At 48.3% G+C, this 13,934-nt stretch overlaps 2 pseudogenes; both read left to right on the plus strand.

Moving 5' to 3' along the window:
• The first annotated feature begins 4,207 nt into the window (after positions 1–4,207).
• On the plus strand, positions 4,208–5,267 carry LOC103653636 (uncharacterized; annotated as a pseudogene).
• A 7,312-nt stretch (positions 5,268–12,579) lies between these two features.
• On the plus strand, positions 12,580–13,478 carry LOC118476943 (uncharacterized; annotated as a pseudogene).
• The last annotated feature ends 456 nt before the right edge of the window (positions 13,479–13,934 follow it).

Here is a 13,934-nt window from a genome sequence, read left to right on the forward strand (position 1 = left end):
AGGCGCTGGGAGGAGTATGATCGGGACCATGGCGTCCTGGCTCGAAGTCGTGCCACCCAAGTTGAGTCGGTTGCGGCCTCGACTAGTGGCCCGACTCGGGGACGGTCGAGACGACACACCACTGACTCCCCTCCCAAGGACCGACATCATGAACGCCGATAAGAAGACACATGCGGGGTCTCCACGATTACTCCGCGTCTCCGGGCCATCCAGTGGCCTCCTAACTTCAAAGTCTCCAACGTCGACAAGTACGAGCCTAAGCAGGACCCGAGGGGATGGTTGGCCATCTACACGGCCGCCACTCGGGCCGCCGGGGCGACATAAGACGTGATGACAGTGTATTTGCCCATCGTCCTGGGGTAAGACACGCTGCAGTGGCTACGACATTTGCCACGACACTGCATCGACGATTGGGGTGACTTCAGTCGACGGTTCATCGCTAACTTCCAGTCTCTCTCTAGCCATGGGACCTCAAATCCATCAGGCACCAGGGGGATGAAACACTCCGCTCATACCTCAAGAGGTTTCAAACCATGAGGAACTGCATCCCCAAAGTCGCCGAGGCAGCGGTGATTGAAGATTTCTACCGTGGATCCAATGACTCGGCCTTCATCCGAGCCATACTGCAAAAAGCGCCCACCACCTTCGAACAACTATTTCGAGAGGTAGACCTCTACATCACCGTAGATGAATGGGCCCAGGACCTCATCGGAGGTACAAAACCTGCTCCACCCGCGCCACGACGCGACATGAACCAGCAACCTGATAGGCGCTGGGAGAAGAAGCCTAGTGAGGAGGTACATGCCGCCGAACCACCAGTCGCTCGAGCCCAAGGTGCGCCCCATGGAGGCGAACGGACACTGGATGACATCCTCAATGCTTAGTGTCCGTACCACAAGGATATGTGCACACCCTAAGGAACTATAGGGATTTCAAGCACTTCGTCGGACACGGTCGACCGTTCCAGCCTCTACCACCTCCCCCACCGTGAGGAGGGCCTAGCGAGCCCAGGCAGCCTCAACAGCAAGAAGGGGGAGGGGTGGAGCATTCTCACGCGTTGACAGGGAGGTCAACGTCATCTCTGGAGGACACGGAGTGCAGGAGAATAGGAGGCAGCATAAGCTCAACGATCGATAGGTCCTGGCGGCAACCACTAGTGCCCCAGCTCCTTATCGGTGGTCGAAGCATGCAATAACCTTCAGCCAAGCGGATCAGTGGCTCAACTTCGACCACCCCAACAAGTACCCACTCCTCATTGATCCAGTGATCCGAGAGAGCCGGGTGAAGAAAGTACTAGTGGACATGGGAAGTAGCATTAACCTTACCTTCCCTCGGACGCTCCTAGCCTTGGGGTCGCACTCAAAGACTTCACCGAGTTAGATACTCCCTTCTTCGGTATCGTGCTGACTGAAGGGGAGTACCCACTCGGGCACATCTACATGCACGTCACCTTTGGGACTCCGGAGAACTACAGAACCGAGTTCCTGATGTTCAAAGTGGCACGCTTCGACTGCGGCTACAACGCCATCATCGGTAGGCCGGGATTGGCGAAGTTCATAGCCGTCCCGCATTACTCATACATGATATTGAAGATGTCGGGACCTCAAGGAATCATCACTATGCGCAATGAGTTGCAAGGCGCCATGGAGTGCTTTCGGGGAGCCATCCAAGCAGCCCTCACTACTGGACCCCGACATCTCCCCCCCCCCCCGTAGAAGCAGACACCAAGTCGGAGGATGGTCTCACGATACCCACTAATGAAGCCCAAGCCGTGAACTCTATACGGCCGACTGGAGAGACTAAGAGGATCAACCTAGGATTCACTGATGAGCGCAAGACCGCCATCATTAGTTCCAGCCTTGATGACAAATAGGAAAGCGCACTCATCCTGTTCCTGCAAGATAACCGAGACGTATTCACATGGCAACCTACGGATATGCTGGGAGTCCCGAGAGAACTGACCAAGCACAAATTGAAGGTCTATCCTCAAGCAAGGCCGATTCGACAGAAGCTACATCATTTCACGCTAGATAAAAGGGAAGTTATTCATGCTGAGTTAGGCCGTTTAGTGTCTACAAGGTTCATTAGGGAAGTACTACACCCCGAGTGGCTAGCAAATCCTGTTCTTGTACTCAAAAAGAATAAAGTGGATTGGCGCATGTGCGTTGAATATACTGATCTCAACAAGCATTGTCCAAAGGATCCCTTCGGGCTCCCTAGAATACATCAGGTAGTTGACTCAACTGCTGGTTGTTCTATGTTGTCCTTCCTAGACTGCTATTCTGGATTCCATTAGATCAGCTTGGCAAAAGAAGATGAGGAGAAGACTGCTTTCGTCACCCCGTTTGGAGCTTTCGGCTATACCTCCATGTCGTTCGGCCTCAGGAACGCAGGAGCGACTTAGCAGAGAGCCATCCAGACATCCTTAGTCGATCACTGGGGCAAGCGGGTGGAAGACTACGTCGATGATGTGGTGATCAAGACAGAAAACTCTGAAAACTTCATCGAAGATTTGCAGTTGGTCTTCAACAGCCTAAGGCGCTACCGGTGGAAGCTAAACCCAGAAAAATGTGTCTTCGGAGTACCAGCAGGAAAGTTACTCGGATTCATTGTCAGCCACCAAGAAATTGAAGCTAATCGAGAAAAGATCGAGGTCATCATGAGAATGGAAGCGCCACGGTCACAGAAAAAGGTGCAAAGGCTTACTGGATGCATGGCAGCCCTGAGTAGGTTTATATCAAGGCTAGGCAAGAAATGGATGCCATTTTACAAATTGCTCAAGAAGGTGGACAAGTTTCAGTGGACCACAGAGGCACAGAAAGCTCTAGAGGCATTGAAGAAGTTCTTGACCACCCCACCAGTACTCAAGCCGCCACGCCGAGCAACACCTGGACAACCGGCAGAAGATATGCTCCTGTACATCTCCTGCACGAATCACGTGGTAAGCACCGCGTTGGTATTTGAGCAGGCAGAGGAAGGACATGCATACCCGATGCAGCATCCAGTTTACTTCATCAGCGAAGTCCTCGGGCCCTCAAAGATAAGGTATCCTCAAGTCTAGAAGCTGTTGTACGCGGTACTTCTAATCGCTCGCAAGCTCCGACACTACTTTTACGACCACAAAGTCATAGTAGTCACATGATTTTCGATAGGGGATATTCTCCACAACAAAGAAGCTATTGGGAGGATAGCCAAATGGGCATGCGAGCTGGGAGCTCACGACATAGAGTTCCGGCCCCGCACGACGATAAAGACTCAGGCGCTGGTCGACTTCGTATCAGAATGGACTGAGCACTAGGTTCCGGATAGCCCGAAAGTCACTGAGGTGTGGAATATGTACTTTGATGGCTCGCTGAAGCTGCAAGGAGCGGGTGCATGATTTCTTTTTATTGCTCCTGGAGGTGAACAACTCAAGTATGCGCTCCAGCTGCTGTTTCCAGCGTCAAATAATGCGGCCAAGTATGTAACATCCCAGGTGTTTATATTCCGCTCGACAACGAGTATGGATTTAAGCATGTAATATCAGTGGGTAAAACAGATGCTAAAATTTTAATCATCTTCGCCTATCGCGATTTTAATATCGCATCTGTTTCGTCTGTCGCGAGTTCGACATCATGTTTATCTATCCGGGCTCGTCCTAAATTTTCGTAATATTTGGAACATCGTCATTCCGGAAATCGATGCGTCCGATGATTATTTAAAATTTATCGCTCGCGCGAATACGAATTCGGAAGCCCGACCCACTCGGATCACTTTATCCCAAACAAATTAATTTGGACTCGACGACTAAAATGTTCAGGGCAAAATAATCTGAATCGCGTATTGTCCGAGAAAAATCATGCGCGAGGATATGATCCAATTTACCCTTCAGCACGCTGTTTTGACGACGAAATCGCGTATATATTAGTGGATCTGGTTTCGGCTAATTTCGGTCGGGTCATGCAGAGCAGATTAAAATACCGAAGCCGAACTCGTTTTAATCTGGTCCGTTTACACCGTGCCCAGACTAGTCACGAAAATTATCCAAACGAGGTTTAGCCAGAAACATCTAAATTGTTGTTTATCTGATTTTTCCGTTTCTTGATTCGGAAAATGAAGTGTGTACCTGGTTGCCGTATAGCGCGTCGACTCTTTGTTCATCGCTAAAAATCATGATCTAAAACATCTGCAATTTTATTCATAAAATAAACAGAAAATGGGGAAAAAATCTGAGAAAAATTCCAGCTGCTTTCTCTCCGATTTTTTTCACCGCCCATGACATGCTTTACTACACTCCCGTGCATCTCTTGTTCCTGCTTACCACGAGATGAAAATACCCCTGCTGCTTTCCAGCCTTTCGTAAGTACTATATGGAGAAATGGTCAAAAGAACAAATAAAAGGTGAATGCGATAGGAAAAGAGAGGTTCTCCTGGTATTTTTCTTCTTCGGCTGCCTTATCCTCTTCTTCTTCCAGCCATCGTCTACATCCGTCGCTGGATTTTTTTTCCCCTGCGCCGCTCATCTGCTGTTCTTATCCCATGCCGCCGTTCGCTGGCCGCGTGTACTCTGGGGTCGTCGTGCTGGCCGCCTCCCTCGTCTTCTCCTCAGGCCCGCCCGCGCTCTCCCTGCCTTCTGCACGCGCGCAGCTCGCCCCAGATCCTCCCAGCCATGACGCGCGCTTCCCTGTGCCCCGCGTTCCTTCTCTGCACTGCTTCCTCTGCTCCATCTTCAAGCACGCCGCGCTCCAAATCGCCTGCTGTTCCTCTTCCCCAGCCATGGCCGCGCCTGGCTCGCCGGCGTTCAGGCCGCGGCTTCCTCCTCCAACTCCGGTCGGCCAAGAGCCTAGCTGCCCCCTTGCTTCTCTCCCTCCATTTCCCAGAAGCGCCCTGTCCCTGTCGAAGCCCTTGTATGGCGCGCGTGGATTTCTCCTCCTCCATCCCCAGCTAGCCTGCGAGCTCCTCCCTCCTCCCTGCATCCATGGATCTCGGCGCCCATCTCCATGGCTCGCCCTGCGTCCAGCCGCCGCGCCCGGTTCCGAGTCCCTTTCCTGGCCGAGTTCCCTGCTCCATCTCTGCCCTCTGCCGGCGCTCCAGCTCCTCCATCCATGGCCATGCCCTGCTGCTCGTCGGTGCTCGCCGCGGGAGACGGCGCTTGGTCGCCCAACCTTCCTGCTCCTCCCTGCTGTCGTGTCCCTGGCTCCTGCTCCACTCGTTGCGTGCGCCTGCGCTGCCCAGATGGCCGTCTGTCCTTCCGTGTCACGCCTAGCTCCAGCTCGGTCTCTGCTCGATGCCCAGCGTCGCGCAGCACGGCTCGGCCCGACGGCATAGAGTGTCTCGTCATCGCCGGACTTGTCTCGCCGACCATCGTGGCGTTGTTATTTCCTGCTACGCCGTGAAATCGTCGAGCTCCGGTGTTTAGTGTCGAGGTCGCTGTGTCGTTGTCGCTCTGACTTCCGTGTCCTCGCGCGGTATGCGGCGGTCGTGTTCACATCCGCGACATCAGCATCCCCATCGCCGTTGAACTCCCAGACATGTTCCTCTCTGTTCGCTTGTCCTCAGTTCCGGCCTGGTCTCGCGCGCGTGATTTTGAAACTCTGCACGTTCGTCGTGTCGCGATGTGTGCCGATATTCTCTACCGGCAGACCTCGCCGTCAACCATGTTCAAGTAATTGCTGGCCCCTCAGACCCGGCCATTGTTTGCCGCGGAACCACTGTCGGATTAATTTTTAGCTTCCCTCGCGCGGCTCTTTGGAGATAATCTCCTCACCGGCTGTCGCTCCCAATCTTCAGCTCATCGACTCACCGTCGTGTTTCTTGTTCTCCCTCGTCGGTCGGCCTCGTCGTGGCTAAGTATGTCCGCCGTGCTATGTGCTTCGGTCTTTGGTCGCTGCCTCTTGCTCACCATCCCCTATTCGATCTCGTCGTCAAGCTTCGCCTCAGCCTTAGCTCGTCGTTCACGCTCGTCTGATATGCGACTGAGGACTTCAGCTGAAGGCCGTCGTCAGGCAACTACCAAGTCGAGTTGTGATGTGGTGAGCCGATTCACTATTTTTATTATCGGTTTTATGATCGTAAAATAAGACACTTCGTATACGTATACGATTAAGTTAGAAATACTAGTAATGCGAGGTGTGCACTTGGTAATTATGGATAGATTCGTTATTATGTCGTTAGGGTGTGTGATATTAGGGAGTCGATGATAGGAGTAAAATTCTAGATGTTGGGCGATGACGGGAAGGACATTGTTCATCGCGTGCTTAATGTTTGATGGATAGTATGAACTGAAATCATCGTCGTTCTCACGAATTTTGTATCGACTAGTAATAGTACACTGGTTCGCTAGTTTTTATTATTAGTTCAAGGCTTGGATTAATTAGTTATATTAGTTGCGTCAGTTCTCTGGACGGTAGTAACCGTGCGTTGTGGTTGTATTAATTGTTTATTAAAATGCTTCATCGTATATAGTGTATTGGTTTATATAAATATATACATATGAGATGTGTAGGTGATGAGTAGGATAGGTTTAGTGTTCTAATTAATTAGCTGATAAGTTGTGTTTAGGCTAATTATATTAAATATGTATTGTTTGTTATTTCATGATGTTTGCGTTAGATTCGGTTAATCTAGAGAAGCGTACTTATTGCGCTCAGTCGTACATCGATAACTAGTGTTTTAGTATAAAATTGTACAACGCCTCGCCACTAGGTGTTTAATGCGCTATCGTATAGCACTATTTAGATTTGTGCTATTTCTGTTAATATGCATTCATGTGCATCGTGCATTTCATTCAGGTGCGATAATTAATCACGTGATGTGGAAGATGACTCAAGTCGATCCAAAGTGCGGGCTACTCCGCATGGAGATGCTGATGAACGAACCTGCCTGATCAAGTGTTAGGACAAGGATGATCGTCAAGTGATCGACGTCTAACAAACACTAACTTAGTGTTTCTTTCAGGCAAACCCCGGTGCATTTGCCCCTTCCTTGTGTTTTAAATGCTTTTTCACCTTATCTGATGCATTAGGTGATAGGAGTTGTGTGATAAACAATTGATGCATTACCATTCCTTGAAAACTCCTTAATCCCAGTTTTATAAAAAGAACTGATAATGCTTAGCCCTGCTTAGAAACTGAAAAATCATTTGTTTTCAAAAAGAATGATTGTGGAACATTGGTTATGGGCCTTTCGTTTCAAAAATCAAAGCAAACTTATGATGATGATTCCACTTCGGCCGGAGTGAGTTCATCATTTGGAAAAGAGTACCCCTGTCGGGTACCAAAAATGGGGAAAATGGTTTGAATACATCTACACCAGACGCTGAGCGGACGTGGTCGCCCGTCTGTGTCGATTAAGGACCGTTCGATGTAGGCCTGTTGTGGTGGAGACCTTGCAACTAGCCACATGCTTCGGTAAGCCTGAACCCGGCTATTCCATACGTGAAAAGACAACCGCGCACTGGGCGTGGGAGATGGTGGGAGTAGCGTGTACCCTCCTGGCTAGAGGCTGGATGGAGGAGTACTGTGCTCCCGGGTAGCGCGGACCGGTTCACGTTGTGGAGGATCTGTGCAAACGGTTGACATATGCAAGGATTAAGTGCTACATATGTCGTGTGGTTAGGGATCCCCAGCTGGGTATAATCGGTTCGAATCGTCGTTGCTCCTCGGTCATGGAGACTCTACCCTCCGACCACTCATCGTAGTTGACAAGTGAAATATGAATTGGCTAAAAGAAAGCTAGACCAGGATAAGTGGATGCTCTAGATTAAGCATATCTAGATTCAGGAAAAATACTAAACTTGTGAAGTAAAATTTTGGCATAAGGATTTACTACTAGTAAGCTCTTCTGCAAAACAGAGTCTTTGATTCTTGATAAGCCACACCTTGAATCCCTCTAGCCAGCATACCCTTGAGAGTCTTTTCTTTAGTCGGGTAAGTCTTGCTGAGTAATTCCATACTCAGGGTTTTATTCCCTGTTGTTTTTCAGGTTATAGTTTTGTGCTGCTGTTGATGGTGTTAAGTGCCGGTGGGCTCGGCCTTCTTATAAGTCTAAGTAATTCTTCTATACTTCTTATTGAGGATGGTCACATGAGCTAGCATATATTTCAAACTTACAAATAATTTATAACATCTCAAAGTTATTCCTTTGAACCACTTTTGTAATCACTCCGATAAATACAATGTAAACTTGTTGTAACTTGTAAAATTTGGTAATAAGATTTTCCGCTGCAAAATGTTGGTGTGTGATTTGTGTTTACTTAGTCTTGCGATCCTGGTTGTAAGTGGTTTATCCGGGGTCCTTGGGACACTCGGACGGATCCTGTTAAGTTATCTGGTGCACATGCATAGCTGTTTGAGGTCTTTGAGACCAGGACAGGTGCATGTGGGCCCAATAACTTGGGAGGTTCTGCCACAGCTGGTATCGGAGCAGAATTAAGTATATACGGTCACATACGTATTTTTAAAACAAAGTTTTGGTTTTAGAAAACTTATTTTCAACTAAACACATTGTTTGGCTTTGAAAAACAGTTTTGAAAAACTATAATGCTAGCGACATCCTCTATTAAGCCCTAAATTAAGGACTATTAGGTGGCTTAGTTTAAAACCACTAACCCACAACCGGGGGTATTGCATACATGTGTATTGTTATTTTTGAGGCCATTTAGTTTTGAATGGATCGACGCTCAAGGTAAGGTGAGATGTGAGAGCATGACCGAACAAACGTCGGTCTAGGGAAGTGCTTAATTGTGGCGCTTGATTATATACATGTTTTACATATGTATATATGAGGGCTGCGATGTGGAGTATTTACTTTTTCGGGAATTCAGTACCCCATGGATGTGTATGGGTATACAGACATGGGAATACTGAGAAGTGTAATGTATTTGTAACAACGCACCTTCGCTCAGGTAAGAAGGTAAGTTACCATAATGAGTTGCCCTATGGTTAAAGTGTGGCAATGACGCCTATGCGTGGCTCGGCGCTTAATGATGAGCTGGCCTCCATATAGCAATATATGGAGTATAAACTGTGATGAACTGTCATGTGTGAACTGCATCATTGGGAAATTGGGCTGTGATGGAATTTTCTGCAGGTACACTAACCTCGAAAACGTATGTGTAGCTGACGACTAGAAAAATACCATGAGAGAACGTATGCCACCGATATAGAACGTTATTGCCACAATATGTTGGCAAAATTAGTGAGGACGAATAGGACGAGCATGCATCTTGATTGTTGCATCATGTTTGTCACCTATACACCCAAGATGCTTCTCTCATCCTTATTCCAGTAGCTAATGATTGTAAATAATGTGGTGTAATGTGGTATTATGAACTTCGATGAGATAGTTGTCCTCCATTCTTAGGTAATCTATTTAGGTACTATATGTGTTTGCTCTTGTGCTTGATGTGCCAATAGAAGGTTGGTGACTTGTTTGCCTAAACCCAAAACTAGGCCATGTTCTTATTTAGTGAACCATAACCCAAAATTGAATTTTTCGTCATCACTCCATGACCCAACTCATGCAAATAAATGCTTAGATAACTTCTTCGTTGGACATAAAGTGTACCCAGACTTAAAACAAGAATCTCGAGTCATATCTCCTTCCAAAACCATTCCCTTGTTCGGTTGGTGCAAGTTGTTATCTCTATTCTATTTTGTCTCTACTGGAGAATTGTATTGTTATTTTATCAAACCCAACCCAGAAAAGACAGGTTTGATCATTTTCTTGAGTTTGATGCCTTTGGTTTCCTCATACCTATCGAAGGCATACCAACTTAATCTTTGACCTTGTAATCTCTGCGATGGGCATAGAAATATGCCTGGGGATGAATTAACAGTCTCCCATCGTACTCCTTTCATCAAGTTTAGGTTATGGCCATGCCTTGTTCATTTCCTTGGGCCATAATCTCTTTGGCTCTCTACTTGTAACCCTTCTTACAGGTGGAGTCTCTTTTCTATATTGTCATATTTGTGCCACGTGAGATTTCTTATTGGTTACGTCTGGTAATGGTGTTATGACTAAAATTAATGATGCCGCGACGGAACCGAGGGCCTTCTGTGTGTGCGCACACACGGTTGTGCTGCTCGGCACGCGCCGGTATCATGGTTAGTAGTTGTAATCCATTATGAGACTATGTCAATGCGTTATCTTGGCACAATCTATTTTTGCTACGTGAGATTCATTATTGGTGTCAGTTCGGTAGTGGTGTCACGATTAAGGACTTATGGTGCCGCAGCGAAACTGAGAGCCTCCTGTGAATGCGCACACAGGATTGTGCTACTCGTCGGATGCTGGTATCAAGGTCTCTAGTCATGATCCATTGTGGAACTACACTGATGTGTGATCTTCCGTAGATATCTTCCTTGAAACAATTTCGGTGTTGTTTGTCGAAGTGATCAAGCAACATATGTCATCTTTGTTGGATCAAAAGGGCAATACTACTTTCATGTGTGATCTTATTTCTTTTGATCTTGGTAGTGACTACTCATACAAGTTCCCTTTACATCCTTTGTGTAAAGGTGAAGCCTTGGAGCTTTTTAGTGTTGGAAAACAACTAATTAGCTCTCAAATTGGAGATTGACTTTCCCCTACTGCTGAGATGCAAGAGTTTGTTCATTCGCTTTCTTATTCAATCCATGTATTCCCTAACCAAGTGGATAATGTGTCTCGCATAAAAAAGAAATGGATGAACAATCTGACCAAATGGATTTCTACCCAAATGCATGACCAACTGTTATCAAGAGTGAACTCTCAACCCTACCGATGGTACTGAGAGGACTTGCTCAATGGCAAAAGTAGTTCAACAAGTTGGTTTTGACTAACTTGTAACTGCTCAATGAACAAAGGTTGAGTTTAGAGATCGTTTTATCGAGTTGTCTGAACTCACTTTGGTTCAAACCATCCTGAGAAAGTACTTACAAGAATCGAGATTAAGTCGACCTGTAACCCCCTAGTCATCGCTCTAGTCATGCCTTGATCGCCCCACGTGTGCTTTACCAGCATGTGTGATCAGGTCGAGTCATGCTTAGTGCTAAAAAGTGGATTGATTGTGAAGCCAACATTTGTTGATAATCTTCACTAATGTTTCCTCGAGTCTCCATTAGCATCATTGGACTTGGATTTTCTGGCTAACACGAGTTAACTGTGATGTTATTCGACATTCACACCCGTCTCGTGTGCTATAAACTTATCGTGACCACTTGTTGGTAAACCTCCTTCTGTGTGTTACCCAAGAGGTTGCATCTGGTTCTGTTTGGGTAAAATCGCGTATTTGCCGCTCGCTCAACAGACTCAGATAGTACAATGTCATTAGAAAAAGCAAACTGCACACATGGAACCTTATGTGTTCTTCTGGCAGACAGCGTCTCTATTGGTGGATATCTTTGAATTAGTTTAAGGCGATACATGTTATGTCCACTAGAGAAACAACATTATGAGACACTCGCCTTTGTTTGGAACTGCCTTTGTTGTCACTGATATGGACAGAGTTACATGCTTCTCTACTCTTAGAAGTCTTTCGTTCCGAATCTCGGAACGAGATTCTTTTAAGGGGGGAGGGTTGTAACACCCCAGGTGTTTATATTCCGCTCGACAACGAGTATGGATTTAAGCATGTAATATCAGTGGGTAAAACAGATGCTAAAATTTTAATCATCTTCGCCTATCTCAATTTTAATATCGCATCTGTTTCGTCTGTCGCGAGTTCGACATCATTTTTATCTATCCGGGCTCGTCCTAAATTTTCGTAATATTCCGAACATCGTCATTCCGGAAATCGGTGCGTCCGATGATTATTTAAAATTTATCGCTCGCGCGAATACGAATTCGGAAGCCCGACCCACTCGGATGATTTTATCCCGAACAAATTAGTTTGGACTCGACGACTAAAATGTTCGGGGCAAAATAATCTGAATCGCGTATTGTCCGAGAAAAATCATGCACGAGGATATGATCCAATTTATCCTTCAGCACGCTGTTTTGACGACGAAATCGCGTATACATTAGTGGATCTGGTTTCGGCTAATTTCGGTCGGATCATGCAGAGCAGATTAAAATACCGAAGCCGAACTCGTTTTAATCTGGTCCGTTTACACCGTGCACAGACTAGTCACGAAAATTATCCAAACGAGGTTTAGCCAGAACCATCTAAATTGTTGTTTATCTGATTTTTCCGTTTCTTGATTCGGAAAATGAAGTGTGTAACTGGTTGCCGTATAGCGCGTCGACTCTTTGTTCATCGCTAAAAATCATGATCTAAAACATCTGCAATTTTATTCATAAAATAAACAGAAAATGGGGAAAAAATCTGAGAAAAATTCCAGCTGCTTTCTCTCCGATTTTTTTCACCGCCCATGACATGCTTTACTACACTCCCGTGCATCTCTTGTTCCTGCTTACCACGAGATGAAAATACCCCTGCTGCTTTCCAGCCTTTCGTAAGTACTATATGGAGAAATGGTCAAAAGAACAAATAAAAGGTGAATGCGATAGGAAAAGAGAGGTTCTCCTGATATTTTTCTTCTTCGGCTGCCTTATCCTCTTCTTCTTCCAGCCATCGTCTACATCCGTCGCTGGATTTTTTTTCCCCTGCGCCGCTCATCTGCTGTTCTTATCCCATGCCGCCGTTCGCTGGTCGCGTGTACTCTGGGGTCGTCGTGCTGGCCGCCTCCCTCGTCTTCTCCTCAGGCCCGCCCGCGCTCTCCCTGCCTTCTGCACGCGCGCAGCTCGCCCCAGATCCTCCCAGCCATGACGCGCGCTTCCCTGTGCCCCGCGTTCCTTCTCTGCACTGCTTCCTCTGCTCCATCTTCAAGCACGCCGCGCTCCAAATCGCCTGCTGTTCCTCTTCCCCAGCCATGGCCGCGCCTGGCTCGCCGGCGTTCAGGCCGCGGCTTCCTCCTCCAACTCCGGTCGGCCAAGAGCCTAGCTGCCCCCTTGCTTCTCTCCCTCCATTTCCCAGCAGCGCCCTGTCCCTGTCGAAGCCCTTCTATGGCGCGCGTGGATTTCTCCTCCTCCATCCCCAGCTAGCCTGCGAGCTCCTCCCTCCTCCCTGCATCCATGGATCTCGGCGCCCATCTCCATGGCTCGCCCTGCGTCCAGCCGCCGCGCCCGGTTCCGAGTCCCTTTCCTGGCCGAGTTCCCTGCTCCATCTCTGCCCTCTGCCGGCGCTCCAGCTCCTCCATCCATGGCCATGCCCTGCTGCTCGTCGGTGCTCGCCGCGGGAGACGGCGCTTGGTCGCCCAACCTTCCTGCTCCTCCCTGCTGTCGTGTCCCTGGCTCCTGCTCCACTCGTTGCGTGCGCCTGCGCGCTGCCCAGATGGCCGTCTGTCCTTCCGTGTCACGCCTAGCTCCAGCTCGGTCTCTGCTCGATGCCCAGCGTCGCGCAGCACGGCTCGGCCCGACGGCATAGAGTGTCTCGTCATCGCCGGACTTGTCTCGCCGACCATCGTGGCGTTGTTATTTCCTGCTACGCCGTGACATCGTCGAGCTCCGGTGTTTAGTGTCGAGGTCGCTGCGTCGTTGTCGCTCTGACTTCCGTGTCCTCGCGCGGTATGCGGCGGTCGTGTTCACATCCGCGGCATCAGCATCCCCATCGCCGTTGAACTCCCAGACATGTTCCTCTCTGTTCGCTTGTCCTCAGTTCCGGTCTGATCTCGCGCGCGTGATTTTGAAACTCTGCGCGTTCGTCGTGTCGCGATGTGTGCCGATATTCTCTATCGGCAGACCTCGCCATCAACCATGTTCAAGTAATTGCTGGCCCCTCAGACCTGGCCATTGTTTGCCGCGGAACCACTGTCGGATTAATTTTTAGCTTCCCTCGCGCGGCTCTTTGGAGATAATCTCCTCACCGGCTGTCGCTCCCAATCTTCAGCTCATCGACTCACCGTCGTGTTTCTTGTTCTCCCTCGTCGGTCGGCCTCGCCGTGGCTAAGTATGTCCACCGTGCTATGTGCTTC

Source organism: Zea mays, chromosome 4 (genome assembly GCF_902167145.1).
Source record: "Zea mays cultivar B73 chromosome 4, Zm-B73-REFERENCE-NAM-5.0, whole genome shotgun sequence".
NCBI lineage: Eukaryota > Viridiplantae > Streptophyta > Magnoliopsida > Poales > Poaceae > Zea > Zea mays.